Source organism: Lepidochelys olivacea, assembly GCF_965140295.1.
Source record: "Lepidochelys olivacea isolate rLepOli2 genome assembly, chromosome: 13".
NCBI lineage: Eukaryota > Metazoa > Chordata > Testudines > Cheloniidae > Lepidochelys > Lepidochelys olivacea.
The window spans coordinates 18704830-18720603 of NC_140423.1; the positions used below are offsets into that span (position 1 = coordinate 18704830).

Here is a 15774-nt window from a genome sequence, read left to right on the forward strand (position 1 = left end):
TTCTCTGCACTTTACTTTTTAGAAGCAAGGACCGTCATCTGTTCATCTGAGGGTTTAACTTTAAAATAACTTGGAGTTCTCTGAAGTACCAGTACCACTGAAAGGAACAATCAAATGATAAAGTCTGCTCAACTGAAAGCTTACTATTTCTCTTAAAGGTATACCACCACAAATGAGAGACCCACCATAATCCCACAGCTGAGCTCATTCATTGATAAGCAGACACTCCTGGACAAGTACAGAGAAAAGTAAACTAGTACTCACATTTAAATAAAAAAAGCGATTTAGCATAATTAAGCTACCCATAAGTGCCAGGTCATCCTCAAAACTTGAAAATAGATGCCATTCACTACCATTTGCTCTCTGTTCAGACCAATTTTATTTCAAGTCTCACTAGTAAGTTATTTTCTGGGAATTCACTTCATTACTTTAAAAAAAAGACTGGTATTCAACAGCACAACATTTGCTATCAGAAGCCTACTGAAAATTCATTTTGGAAGGAAGAATTTTTTCCTCAAAGCCAAAAACTACTTAGAATCATGTACATAGCTTGCTTGTGGAAAAGAAAAATAGGACTTCCAAATAGAATTAGAAGTTAATTTGTGAGGAAAATACTGTCCCCAAATCCACAATTAACTTGTTAGAAGTGTTTTAAACTAATATTTACACTGCAAAAAAAGCAAGCTATGCAAAACAATTCTTGAGGGACAAAAAATGCTGTCTCCTAAAATAGGATTTGGCAAGCTAGTATGGTTAATCTAGGCACACACTGCTATTTTAAGTACTAGAACACAAAATTAGTGCTGTTGTAAAAGTTGAAAGAGCTGTTAATATTGTACGTGTGCTCTTCTCATACATCCATCCTGCTTTGAGACACTGGATAGCTAATTTAGACCTCACAAATTAAATGATTTTTTCAGTATAAAAGCTCAATGAACAAACCACTGAGGACTTTTCTACAGTAGAATTTAGCAACTGTCAAACATGTTTGTACATGCAAGTCTGAACCACAAGTGTTTACACTGTATAACTCTTAGGACAAAAAGTCTGGACACTGCACATATTTGGCTTATCCTAGGAACTTGGAGGTCTGGACCAACATATAGAAGCGTATTAGCTAAATCTAGTGAAGACACACCTGTTGGGTCTTGTCTTCACTAGGAAGAGGAGTTGTTTTCTTACCATACGTTACCTATCACAGCAACTAAGATAGTAAAATCCTAGTGAAGGCAAAGCAGTTTGTAGTTTCAATATGTGTTTGCAGATAACCTATAGGCTCCACTGGTACAGCAGAACAATTGACCCAGAGAACACCCTATAATAAGGTTGCCTCAACTGGGTGCCCCCTGCAGAACACGTGTGCCCTATTTCAGTTTTCCCTTGGTCTAGCCAAGAACACAATCTCTCAAGTCAAAGACCCACCTATGGGCATGACTTATTCATGCAGGTGTGCAGTAATCTAAAAAAACTAATGATCAAACCCAAATTTTCCATTACTGCAGTAAACATTAAGACAGCAATTTTCCATATCCCTCTCCAAAGGGATCTTCCAGAACACCCACCCATGAGTCCACCAGCATTTGGTTCTCAGTTCCTTTCTGTGCTTGTTCTAGGACTCTGTTCTCCAGGCCATCCATCTGAGTAACCAGTCTCTACTTCTATCCAAACAGTCCAGCCTGCCAGCACAGGCTCTCTGGTTTTTCCAGCCTTCAGCAGTTGCTCAGGATGATCAGTAAGCTAACCTGCCCCCTCGATCTCCTAGCAATGCCTCACTATTTGTAATGAGGTCCTGCAGATGTTCCCACTCTCTGCAGCTTCCCTGTCTATCGCAGGCAGCTCTCACCCAATCCCTTCTTTACTGGCTGGCTCACCCAGCCTCCTCCACTGTAGGATTCATGTGCCTTCTTCTAAGCCCACTTAGGAGGCAACTAATCAACCACAGGTGCACTAGACCAAGTTCCCTCTTAAAGAAGCCAGTTACACTGTGACCTCAACTAATCCAACAGCCCCTCCAACCCAAAATGTTAAGCATTTAGCCTTCAGATAGGTAAAAAAGTAATGAATAAAGTAATTCCCAAAATTAGCACAGGTTTAAATATTTAAGGGGAACAAGAAGTCCTTGGAAACAGTGGCTTCATATAAAGTTTCAGTTCAACATGCGCATGTTACAATATTACGTTCATGACCATTTACTTGGGTAATGGGAAATTATGAAAGCTTCTACAATTATCTTGCCAGTCAAAAGTTGCTTTGTTAGGGTAAGGACTTCTCTATATGTGAAAGCTGCATAGTTGACATAAGGACCGATTTCAAAACCAATTTGGTTGAACTAGTGAAGGTGGTCATGTGGACTATTCTCAGTTTAAAGACAGGATTGTTTCAATTTGGCTTAAGTCAATTAGGAACAGTTTTAAGCTGAACACAAATAAGCATCTAAAGATGGGTTTACACCAGTTTATTTTTAAATTTAAAAGTTGTTAAAACTAATGCACTTTATATTTAGTCAAGTGCTAAAAGAAGGATGTAAGAGAGAACACATTATGCCTTTATCATCTTTTACTCAGTGAAATGCTATCAGCAAAGACTAGGCACTTATATGAAGCCTGGTGTTCACTTCACACAATTACTCTATATGGGGCTGTCACCTTGGGAATATGATGGGCCTTGTAAACTCAGGAAGTGTTAGGATGCTCTGGAATAGAACATGGAAAGGACATTAAGAAAGTGGGAGGTGGAGAGGCTGTTGACAGCTTAGGGTGGGTGTGGACAAACCCTTTTCACTGAAGCTTGGTGAGACTGCTCTATAAGGTCTCATTAAGATTGAATAAAGTTGTAGTCACTCCTCACTGGTCCACTTCCTCATATTTTACAAGGCATCATGTAAGTTTCCATTGGTCTGTTAGATTCCCTCTTCAAAAAGGGCATTAAGAATATCTGCTTGCTCACTTACAGTTACACAGACATACATACACTGGAATTAGTGTTTCAGACACAGAACTTTACCTGCTTTTTTGGTGTTCAGAAATAGTGTAGTGGTAGCTTTCTAACTTGTCTTCTCAAAATACTTTTCATGAGTGCTGAAACAAACCAGAAAGACAACCTTTAGTATTCCAAGCCAGCCAGAAGTTTTATTTTGAAGGACAGACCAGCACAGCAAAGGTTTACTCAGCTCCAGAGCATATTTTTAAAATGGGGCTATTAGGAATTCATTTCTAAGCAACACAAAAGTGAAATTTACTAAAAAAAAAGTATTTTATGCAGAACTACTGAAGAAATTCAGTTTTCTATACATTTCAAATGGTCTGATTTCTTAAATGTTCTGCAGTATTCTAGTAAATATAGAATTGAAGTGAAATTCAAATAGGAATTTTCATTCAAATGAGGAGTTATTTTTCAGTAACTCTTACATACCTTAACTTTGATATATAGTTTAGAATTTTAGGATTACTACTATATTTAAAGAAAAATTGAAGAATATTAAATACCACAAGATAGAGAGCTCTACAAACAGTTTCACATGATAAAACAGGAAAGAAACCTAGGTGTTATACACACACCTCAATGAGTCTTGCTCCAGAAGCAGATGAAGCCACTCTACTTTTGGAGTACAAGTCTGTTCTAGATATGGCCAGACTTTGATTGCATTTATCAACTGTAGAACATTTGCTCTCATCACCAATCTACACTTACGCAGTTTATATCTGGCTTTTAGTGCTGAGTAAACTCAATGTTTTCTAGCCAACACTGGCCCTCCCAGGCAGTTACAGTCTCACCTTATACAGCTGGCCATATATTGGATCTAGCAGACTTATAACTTCCAAACCTGTGTCATGGACTGACCATTACCTCCTGCATTTTGAGGTTGGGGTTTTGAGAGCTTGTTCTTTGAGGCTAATGTAAGCAGATTGTCAGAGCCTTCTAGAACACGAATTTTGTTTTGACAGACTGACTATTCTTGACTTGGTGGATTACAAGATGTTTATGCACTAGGTGGCCCTTAAGCATCCTCTTCTCTGGGCTTTTGTTCTCATAAAGCACCTTCACATGTAAATAACCTGCGACAAGTTAAACAAGATGGTAGATGAGAGTCAGTGGAGGAAATCTTGTGCTGAGGCAGATCAGTTGCAGAATAAAGATTTCTTATATTGTGGCTGCACAAAAGGAAAATAAAAACCTCTTGCAGACAGCTCAATAGCAACCTCTGCTCAATGCACAGTTGTCAAATAAAGGAAAAAAGCTGTTCAGTTATACAAGGAATGGGCTAGTGAATAATAGAGAATATGAAAATGCTGTTATATAAAGTTAATGTTGTGGCCTGATCTGGAAAACTGTGGGCAGTACTGCTCACCCTGTTTCAGAAAGGACACTGCAGAATTTAAGATGAGAGGGTAGACTAGGAACTTCTGTTCTCCCTGTCTCAAAAGGGGAGAAGGGACATTCAGTGAAATTAAAAAGTGTGAAATTCATCAGGTAAGAAAAGAATACTTTTTCCATACAATGTGTAATTAATCTGTGGAACTCATTTAGGTTAAGAACTTAATATTCAAAAAGGAACTGGACATTTAGTGGGAATATCAACATCCAGAGTGATCATTAATGACAAAAATTACATAAAATTTATTCTCTTCTACTACAATATTTAAAACAGTATTATTAGAGATCTGGATGAGGCCTAATATGGCATCCTCCAAAGCCTCTCGTGCTTTCTGATGGATCTTAGGCCACGTCTACACTACCCGCCGGATAGCGATCGATCTATTGGGGATTGATTATCTCGTCTAGTGTAGACACGATAAATTGATCCCCAATTGCTCTGCTGTCAACTCTGGAACTCTACCACTGCAAGAGGCGGAAGCGGAGTCGACGGGGGAGCAGTGGCCGTTGATCCCGCGCCACGAGGACGCAAAGTAAGTGATTTTAAGTCAGTCAATCCAAGATATGTCGACTTCAGCTACGCTATTCTCGTAGCTGAAGTTGCATATCTTAGATCGATCCCCACCCCCAGTGTAGATCAGGCCTTAGGTCTATTCAGTATGGAAATTCCTTCTTTTCTGACACAATATTGGGCAGCAGATTTGTTCTGGGTCAGATTAACCCATGAGTTAAGCCAAACTACTTTTGCTCAGTAGCTTGTCCTTTCCTTCCTTGAACATATTACAGAACTGCCAATCAAATTTCCAGCGATGCAATTTAAAACATGAAGGATTTTATATTAGAGCTTAGATTGAAAATCTGGATGTCAAAAGGAAGAGAAAAAGGGGTAACCCCAAAGATGGGTATTTACACTCTGCACAGATCCAATACTACTTTGATTTTGTGTGATTATAATTTATTTCACCTATTAATTACAAGCATTGTTACATAGGAACTTAGTGTTAACTAGGAAGTGTAAATGTATTTATGCCTTGCACTCTGTAAAGCTCTGGCCAATCATTTCATCACTGACTGAGAAGCTTGAATTTCTACTCAGTGGAACTGCTGACCAAAATACCAATAGCATAAGCATGCCTGCATGTTAAAGGAACTAGTGGAAAATTTCACAGGCTGACATCCAGAATGTCTGTGGTTCCTTTTCCTATCTCTCTTCCTATAAAGTATTAGGAGACCAGGACCTCAAATCTATTCTTTGTGAATCTTGGAAATTTCCACTGCTTCAGAGATCTATAAAAAATTCTCAAAACTAAAGCCCAACCAACTCTAGAGTTCTGACTTGACAGAACCCATAATTTAAACAAGTTTTTTTGGGATAAAAGCATCGCCAATAGCAATAAAAATCCAGAGAACTGAACCAGAATGAGAGAAGTGTTACATAGCCATTTTGAAACATATGCCACATTGGGGAGGGAGATAGTAAATTAATTTGAAGTCCAGATAAGTATGTATATTTTGAAGGGACTTTCAAAATGATATAGAACCCTTGGAAGCTCACCTAGTACAGCTGTGTACACAAAACTAGATCGAATAAAGCAAACTGCTCAATACAATATAAGTCTACTAGTTCAGCCTTGAATATCCTTCTTTCCCTTAATAAGGACATTCTTTATATTTATTAAAGAGAAGAGGGTAACTTTGTAAAGTGCTGTTTTGGACTTCATTTCCCTGATTTAGAGCCATGTTTTATCAATAAGATCCAGGCCAACAAATGATATTTATATTTATATTAGACCAAATTTTTAAAAAATCCTTAATTATGTTCTTAAGAAAGCTGTTTCAGATGAGAAGTTTTAATTACAAACCAAGGCTTTTAAACAAGCTTGAACATAAATAGCTGTATGTCATTGGTTTACAAATGAAGAAAGCAGTATACCAGTGCATGATGCCATGTAATGTTCCTAGCATCTAAACAAGATTTTTAGGTTATGTTTCCTCCCTTTATACTTTGTTTTAAAAATGTTACCTATTTTAAACAAGACTAATTTTAGCCTGCTCAAAATTATACATCTGCAATTATAGATTTTAAAAACTGATTCTGATTAAAGTAGAAAGTTTTAAAATTAGAGGATTGCAAATATAGTAATCACCAAGTTATGTACATGCCAACACCAGTTACTGAAAAATACTCAAAGTAGAATCTCTTTATTTTGCAGACTTCATAAACTGCATAAAAGTTGATGACCTCACCTCCCAGATATTAGATACAGTAAGAGCTGCATTAAGATTTTGTATTTTGTTAAAAACACCATATTGAATGTAGGCCTATAGTTCCTATACAAAGTGCACTATACTGAATGTAGTAGTATACTCTGATGGCCGAAGTTGGACAGCAATTGACAGTTACATCGTGATGCTATCTTTGCTTTTGTACTGTGTTTGATTTCAGTTTGAAGAGTAAGGCCACAATTGTTCTCCCCAGCCATTCCATTGTGTTGGAAGGATAAATGCATTGGGGGCAGGGGAGAAGATCAGAAGAGAAAGGATGCAGAATATTCAACATACATAACAGCAATGCATTTGTACCATCTACTTAAAAAAAAGTTAAGGCTAGAAAGGACCTCACGAAGCTTTACCTCTGAATTGGACAAAGCCTTCTGTATTACTACTCCAATATGCAAGCACTACAGAGAATGTGTCTCCCTGGTGTGGAAAGACTGTCCAAAAGTACATCCCCAGAGGTATCAGACACACATACATGGCTTTCACAACAGACAAGCCAACAAGATTAAAATTATTTGATTTGGATCCCTTTGGTGAAAAAAGCTATTAGACTCAGCAAAATGCTTATGAGAGATTGGAAAGGAGCAGCTGGAGAGAGAGAGCTGACTGAAACAAACCCTGTGCCATAACAGCAAACAAAAAAACATGACAGTCCCTCTTCCCTCCCACCCCATCCCTGGTCACAAACTGATGCATTATAGCCCAAGTACATTCCCATAGTCTCTCCCAACCAAGTCACATACCAACTCATTCTAAACAGTAAACCACAAAATAAAGAATAGAACGAAACAAGCAAAACTTTGCATACTCCCTAGAGAGGGCAAAGTCCACAATGAGCAGCTTAACACTGAAGAACTGAACATAGCCATAAAAACCCTAATTGTGGGAAGCAACTACTATGTATCTAATGAACTATTACCACACTTTTTTTTTGGGGGGGGGGGGGGGGGAGGAGTACCACAGAAGTGGTTTCTTGACTTTAACTCTAGGATGGAGACAATGAAACACTCAGGCGCACCAAAGTGGTTGCTCTGCTCAATTCCAGAGTTACCATCCAACATCTTTACTCTGCTTAACCTACTAGCTATGTGAGCAGGTGATAATGGTAGCCTAGCACCAATATTAGAAGGGCAGCTGATGACCAAGCCAATTTCTGCCCAGGATATTCACGTGGTCAAGTTGTAAGCTTAAGTCAATTTATTGAAGATGGCTTCAGAACCAGCACAAATACATGGGCTGTGTTTGTTAATCTATGGATTGCCTAGAACAGAAAACCTTAGAATATCGATAGAAATAAACAATGATTTTTGAGAAATGGCAAGATGGTCCAAGGTATTTCCTCCCTGCTCAAGAATCTATTTGTAGACTTGTCTGACCATCCATCCTGACAACATACTCAATTGAATGGACTGATCCAAGGCTGTTTAATGTCTACGCAAGTTAACCAGAATCTAATATGTAAAGATTAAATTTATGCAGATAATCAGAAATCTTTGAGGACACTGAGCACACTTAACTAGCTCTCCGAGTATACTTGGAAAATACCATTGCACTTCATACCTGAATGTCAACCCTTGCAACATAAGCAAGCCAAGCAAAAACTTCAAATAGCACAGGTTGGTACAATCCTTGAGTACTACAGTCATCTGTTGTATCATAGGGTCACATTAAATAGAACACTGACATTCAAAGAGCATGTCAAGAAGCTGAAAAAGAAAGTGAACTCCAGGAATTGTATACTTCAGCAACTGACCAATACAAAATGGGGAGATGATCCCAAAACACAGAGCAACCAGTCATGTCCCGTGTTACTCAGTTGCAGAGTACTGTGCCCCTATATGGTCAAACTCAAGCCAGGTACACAAAACTGATATTGAAATCAATCCTGCAGGGCTATCAGAGGGAAGCCAACTCCCACATCACCACTATAGTACTTGGCTGGGATTGCTCCTCCATCAGCAAGGGAGGATGCCTTCAGTTTAAGACAAAAACAGGTACATGAGCCAATACATCCACTGTGTGGACACATTCCACCATCTGAGAGAAGGAAGTCCAGAAAGTACTTCACCTCAGTAAAGTCTTTGTAGCTTTCCACATTGTATTTTGAGGAAAGCTGCAGAGTAACAAAATGGTGAGAAATCATCCTGGAGAACCTGGTTCCTTCAGAACAATTCCCTGCAAGCACTGAACTCTAACGAAAACACTACTGTACTCTAAATCAAGCAAGAGCCGCAGTGTCAAAGACTGAGGACGATGAGACCAAGAGAAAGCTGAGGAACCCCAAATATGAATGTGGAAAGCTTAAGTAAACATTTGAATGTTGTTTGATGCAGTGCCTCTAACATCCTGAGCTCTAAAAGAACTATTGGAGGTGAGTGACAGCACCAGGTCTTGGCTGCAATTTTGGAGCAATAAGCTAGGATGATCTATAGTCCAACTCCCTGCACTTAGAGCCAAGTACACCTAGATCATCCCTGACAACAAGTTTCTTTTGAGAACTGGACAGTTAATAAAGTATGCAGTGTGATTTGTTTATACTCTGCTACCTACACCTACCACCCAGGGAAAGGAGAAAACTTTTAACTAACAGTTTACCACCAATTACAGTGGGAAGTTTAAAATACTGATGACAGAGCACTCACTGTTATCTAATTTAAGATTAGTACCTCTACAGTTAGCAGACTATTAAAAATGCTGCATAGCAGTACTACTTTGTGGTGTATACAGTCTCAATTTTAATTTTTTCAATATTCATATTATACCCTTCCTGACATTGACTACATTTCTGCAATCACTAAATAAATGTGCAAAAAGAAAAGGAGTACTTGTGGCACCTTAGAGACTATCAAATTTGAGCATAAGCTTTCGTGAGCTACAGCTCACTTCATTGGATGCATGCAGTGGAAAATACAGTGGGAAGATTTATATATACACAGAGAACATGAAACAATGGGTGTTACCATACACACTGTAACGAGAGTGATCAGGTAAGGTGAGCTATTACCAGCAGAGGAGAGAGAGAACCCCCCCCCCACCACCTTTTGTAGTGATAATCAAGGTGAGCCATTTCCAGCAGTTGACAAGAACATGTGAGGAAGGGGGGGGAGGAGAGGAGAAACATATGGAAATAGAATTTAGTAGTCTCTTGGAGTCTGTTTTTGAAGCTTTTTTGTTGTAATATTGCTGCTTTTAGGTCTGCAATCGAGTGACCAGAGAGAGATTGAAGTGTTCTTTGACTGGTTTTTTTAAAAAGGTTCTAATTCTTGACATCTGATTTGTGTTCATTTATTTTTACGTACAGAGACTCTCCGGTTTGGCCAATGTACATGGCAGAGGAGCATTGCTGGCACATGATGGTGCATATCACATTGGTAGATGTGCAAGTGAATGAGCCTCTGATAGTGTGGCTGATGTTATTAGGCCCTATGATGGTGTCCCCTAAATAGATATGTGGGCACAGTTGGCAATGGGCTTTGTTGCAACGGCTAGTGGTGTTCTGTTACTTTCTTTGTTGGGCCTGTCCTGTAGTAGGTGACTTCTGGGTACTCTTCTGGCTCTGTCAATCTGTTTCTTCACTTCAGCAGGTGGATACTGTAGTTGTAAGAATGCTTGATAGAGATCTTGTCGGTGTTTGTCTCTGCCTGAGGGGTTGGAGCAAATGTGGTTTTATTGCAGAGTTTGGCTGTACACAATGGATTGTGTGGTCTGGTTGAAAGCTGGAGGCATGTAGGTAAGTATAGTGGTCAGTAGGTTTCTGTTATAGGGTGGTGGTTATGTGACCATCACTTATTAGCACAGTAGTGTCCAGGAAGCGGATCTCTTGTGTGGTCTGGTCAAGTCTGAGGTTGATGGGGGGGGGAATGGAAATTGTTGAAATCATGGGGACAGGCTCAACAAAGAAAACAGAATGCCACTAGCCGTCACCTTCAGCCCCCAACTAAAACCTCTCCAACACATCAAAGATCTACAGCCTATCCTAAAGGACGACCCATCACTCTCACAGATCTGGGGAGACAGGCTAGTCCTTGCTTACAGGCAGCTCCCCACCAACCTGAAGCAAATACTCACCAGCAACCACACACCAACAACACTAACCCAGGAACCTATCCTTGCAACAAAGCCTGTTGCCAACTGTGTCCACATATCTATTAGGGGACACCATCATAGGGCCTAATCGCAGAGGCTCATTCACCTGCACATCCACCAATGTGATATGTGCCATCATGTGCCAACAATGCCCCTCTGCCATGTACACCGGCTAAACCAGAGAGTCTCTATGCAAAAATAAATGGACACAAATCAGACATCAAGAATTATAACATTTAAAAAACCAGTCGAAGAACACTTCAATCTCTCTGATCACTTGATTACAGACCTAAAAGCAGCAACATTACAACAAACAAACTTCAAAAACAGACTCCAGTGAGAGACTGCTAAATCAGAATTAATTTGCAAACTGGACACCATTAACTTAGGCTTGAATAAAGACTGGGAGTGGATGTGTCATTACACAAAGTAAAACTATTGCCCCATGCTTATTCCCCTCCCCCCCCTTACTGTTCCTCACATGTTCTTGTGAACTGCTGGAAATGGCCCACCTTGATCACCACTACAAAAAGTGGGGGGTTTTGTGTTTTCCCCTCTCTCGATCTCTCCCTCCTCCCCTACCGCCTGCTGATAATAGCTCACCTTACAGTGTGTATGGTAACACCCATTGTTTTATGTTCTCTGTGTATATAAAATCTCCCCACTGTTTTTCCACTGCATGCATCCGATGAAGTGAGCTGTAGCTCATGAAAGCTTATGCTCAAATAAATTGGTTAGTCTCTAAGGTGCCACAAGAACTCCTTTTCTTTTTGCGAATACAGACTAACACAGCTGCTACTCTGAAATCTGTCATAAAATAAATGTGATTTGTCTCTATTAACAAGAGCCCTCCAAAAAGAATTACCAAATATTTTCCTCAAATCCTTGTCAGCTCAATTATTGAGTCAGAGATAGCATTAGGGAGACAGTATTTTTGACTAGTACTGGCAGTCATAAAAGTTAAACAAGAAGTGTGTCAATCAACTTTCTATCAAGTTAGTTCACAAGCCATCTTGTCACCAGGCTTTTGGGGCTGAATCAGCACTGGAAGCTGCACTTGACTTTACACCATTATCTGAATGTAAACAGCTAAGCTCATTCAATATTTGGCCAATGGGACTGAACAACAGAGCTTTAGACCCAGGTAGTGTTTAGACTCCTCTCCAGACCTCAAGTGCTATTTGACAAGCAGTTCTTGGGGCAGTTTTCCCCCTCAATTTAAAGTTTCTAAAAAAGAAAATCTGCTTTTGACACATGCAGATCTTAAAGAAATTTAGGAAGACCATTATTGTGTCTACATATATTAGGAGAAGTCATAGCATGACCATATTGTTTTAGAATTTAAAAATATATTACATGGTCCTGCAGTAGTGTTCGCTACTGCATTTGCAGGAGTATCAATTACACTTAATTAGAATTACTTGTTTTCAGTAGCTTATGAACAGATATAAAACTATCCACAGTAGTGATGTGGTGGATGCTTTACGTTTTAAGTAAAATTAAAAGCAATAACAACCTGATACTAATGGCCATAGAGCTCCCCGCTTCCCTGACACAGCTTCTACATTTGTTTATATTACTATTTTCCGATTTGTAAGCACTAAAATACAACTGCAAGCTTCCTGCCCACTACTTTAGACACAATTCTCAGGATTTTTGTTTGTTTTCAGTTGTAAATTTAAGTATTCATTCTGTATGTATATAACAAAGTTACTGTAACTACAAAGTCCAAGTGGATAACACCATCTATCCTATGTCAACAGCTACAGATATGGGCAATCCAGAGAGCTCCTCTGCAGTTTTTACTTGGATTTAAATTTTTAGAAACCTTCAGAACTCAGTGTTCATTCTTCTTAGGATTGATAAACTTTCAGAACAGTGCTTGAACTGCCTTGAAATTCCCTCTCAGATTTTCCCTTCATGGAAAAACTACCTTAAAAGAATGATTTCCAAAGTGACTTGTTAAAACACCATATCCAATGATAATCCCTAGTGTTTACTAACCATTCTCAGAATTGCTGCCTCTTAAGTCTCAGGGAAAGGTTTTCACCTAGGGAAGAAAAGTATCCCATTACAAGGACATCTTAATGAGACAAAATGTGTTCTGCAATTTGTACAAGTTTAGAGCAGGGAAACAGTTTCATGATAAAATCATGAGAGCTGGCAATGCTACATTTAAGTGTCTCAGTTTGGTGTTTTTCTTAAAAGAAAGCTGCTAGAAGCATCATCGGAGAATGCCAGATTTCATTAAAAACAATAAATTGTAACCCTCCTGGTTGCAGAAACAAGCTTGAGCACATGAATCCTAAAGTCTCAACACAAGACAAATCTTTTTTTAAAAACGCTTGGGTTTAGCAATACTGGATATTTTCTAGATGTTTTGACATATTGAAACATTGAGAGGAGTTTAGTTGGAATTCTCCACAAATGGACAATATTTTATATTTTGTAGATGCTGCTATCCCTTGCCCACTTATGCCCCTTCAAATAAGCTTTAGAGCAGGGGTGGGCACACTACATCCTGGGGGCTGCATCCAGCCCTCAAGCTTCTGCTGGGAAACGGAGTCAGAGGCTTGTGCTTGGCAGCTCCTGGAAGCAGCGGCACATCCCGCCTCCAGCGCCTATGCGTTTGGGCCATCAGGGGGCTCCGCACACTGCCCCCACCCCAAGAGCTGCTCCCACAGCTCCCATCGGCCAGCAAACAGGGCCAATGGGAGCTGCAGGGGCGGTACCTGAAGGGGCAGTATGCAGAGCCACCTGGCCATGCCTCCGTGTAGGAGCCAGAGGGAGGACATGCTGCTGCTTCTGGGAGCTGCCTGAGGTAAGCACCGCTTGGAGCCTGCGCCTTGACCCCCTCTTGTGCCCCAACCCTTTTCCCCACCCCTTCTCCCATCAGCATAGGTACCTCACCTACCTGAGAGACGGTCGCAAGATCAACAGGAAAATTCACTGGAGGTTAGGAGGGATGCATTCTAGTTTGGACCTATCAGCTTAGGTAGCGTCTTCACTGAAGTTCTACGGCAGCACAGCTACACTGCAGCAGCATTTTGGTTTAACTGCCTTTAACGTAATCTAATTGCTGGTTTAGACAGCACTAGGTTGATGGGAGAATTCTCTCATTGATCTAGCTACCGCCTCTTGGAGAGGTGTATCATGGATGTTGATGGGAGAATCCCTCCCATTGGTATAGTTAGTGTCTTCACTAAAGTGCTGCTGCAGCATTTTAAGCTTAGATAAACCCCAAGTTTAAGCACATTAAGACTCAAACTCCAGCAAACCAAGACCACTTCACTCCTGAATTAAGCATGTTAATCTCCCTTGTGGATGCTCTAATTTCACATCTTTAGTTAACATCTTAACTTTCCTGAGTGCCCCATCAGATATGGCCTCAGCAGAGTTAAGCAGACTGTCACAGACTGGCGAAAAGATTGTTCAAAGATATGGGAACATAAGAAACTGGTCAAACTCTTTCGTCTTTCCCTATGCTTTTTCAGTCATTGATCCCCAACATGCCTCTGGTAAAGTCAGGGCAAAGCTGCCATATAGTTTAGACACTTAGACAAATCCCGCTGGAGACTTATTTAGGACAACTCCTTTCTCATGATCTAGACCAACCTGAACCCAAATCTTTGTTTAGCAGATTAAAAATATTAAAGATTTTCAGAGCAAGGATTGAATTTAGCATTTTTAAGATTGGGAAAAAAAACACACACTTTTAAAACTAAATTTAAGACCACTGGAAGAGTTAAGTCATGCCACTACCTGTGCTTAAAGTGATATTCTCTAAGGCAATCCATTAAGTAGGCTTTACAGAAGGGTAACACTGTGCAAGTTACAGAGTAGCAGCCGTGTTAGTCTGTATTCGCAAAAAGAAAAGGAGGACTTGTGGCACCTTAGAGACTAACCAATTTATTAGAGCATAAGCTTTCGTGAGCTACAGCTCACTTCCTCAGATGCATATCGTGGAAACTGCAGCAGGCTTTATATATACACAGAGAATATGAAACAATACCTATTCCCACCCCACTGTCCTGCTGGTAATAGCTTTTCACAAACAAGTTAATAGTATTGACTAGTAGAATAGTTCCTTAAAGGTTTCTTGAATTTAGTAGGCATATGAAAAAGCATGAAATGTTCTCTTCTGCATTGTGAAATGTCAATATTAAAACCATCAGTAGTCATTTTGTATGTTTAACAAAGAATTTCTTTAACACTACACTAATTAGATTGAAATCAAGTTCATTTAATTTTGTCTACCTTTTAAAAAGTCAATTTATTGATAACTGTTGTCGAATTACATAAAAGTAAATCCATTCTTGAAACTCTTCCATTTTAAATTAAGCAAGATATTTGGAGAGAATTGCATAAGCTTTCCATTTTTTAAGTGGGGGAAAAAGCCATTCAATGCACCTTTGTTTAGTTATTTGGAATATAATCTGTAGCAGACATTTGATGTACAAGATGAAATTGAGAATTTACATATAATGATAGTTTTCAGAGTTGCACCTCAATACAGTATTCAAGTTGAAATCAATAGATTTAAAAAGTGTAAAAATGAACAGGCAGGTCTTATCAATAGGCATTGTCTCCAGAAATCAGCTTTAAGGACTCCCTTCCATTCTCTTATATACTCTATGTCCAGTATTTTTCTAGTTTAAACCATTTCGTTTCCCTCCTTAGGCCTTGGTCATTTTTTATTTTTTTTTTAAATCTCTGCAATGAAATTTCTCCTGCAGCTTATACCAACACAAGGTGCGATGCAGGATATTTTGCAATCATAACATCTTTGATTACTGTTCATTTAAACGCAGAACCCGAAGCAACCTCCAGTGTCAGACTACAGTTTCCTATATCATCTTACATAGAAAATTTAGGTAGCCTGGGTGTCTTCTTTTGCTGAAGCCTCAGTTTGTTTTCTCATACAGCAGTAACACAAAAATCAGTAAGATAAAGGTTTGTCTTGTAAAGTGCTCCTCTAGTTCAGCATGACTATAAAAAGGCATAGGACTCTAAGAGAGAATATTCTATTGTGGT

General features: G+C 39.4%; 1 protein-coding gene across 9 annotated transcripts in view; it reads right to left on the reverse strand.

The window, feature by feature from the left end:
- The window catches only part of NCOA3 (nuclear receptor coactivator 3), a 168459-nt gene that overhangs the window by 150369 nt on the left and 2316 nt on the right, over window positions 1-15774 (reverse strand). For 8 of the 9 annotated variants that reach the window (XR_014713850.1, XM_084645751.1, XM_084645754.1 and 5 more), the window contains exon 2: window positions 3004-3077. The exons of the other annotated variant lie outside the window; for it this stretch is intronic. The gene's annotated coding sequence lies outside the window, so the exon portion shown is untranslated. The remainder of the gene's footprint in view (window positions 1-3003; window positions 3078-15774) is intronic. 9 annotated transcript variants of the gene reach the window in all.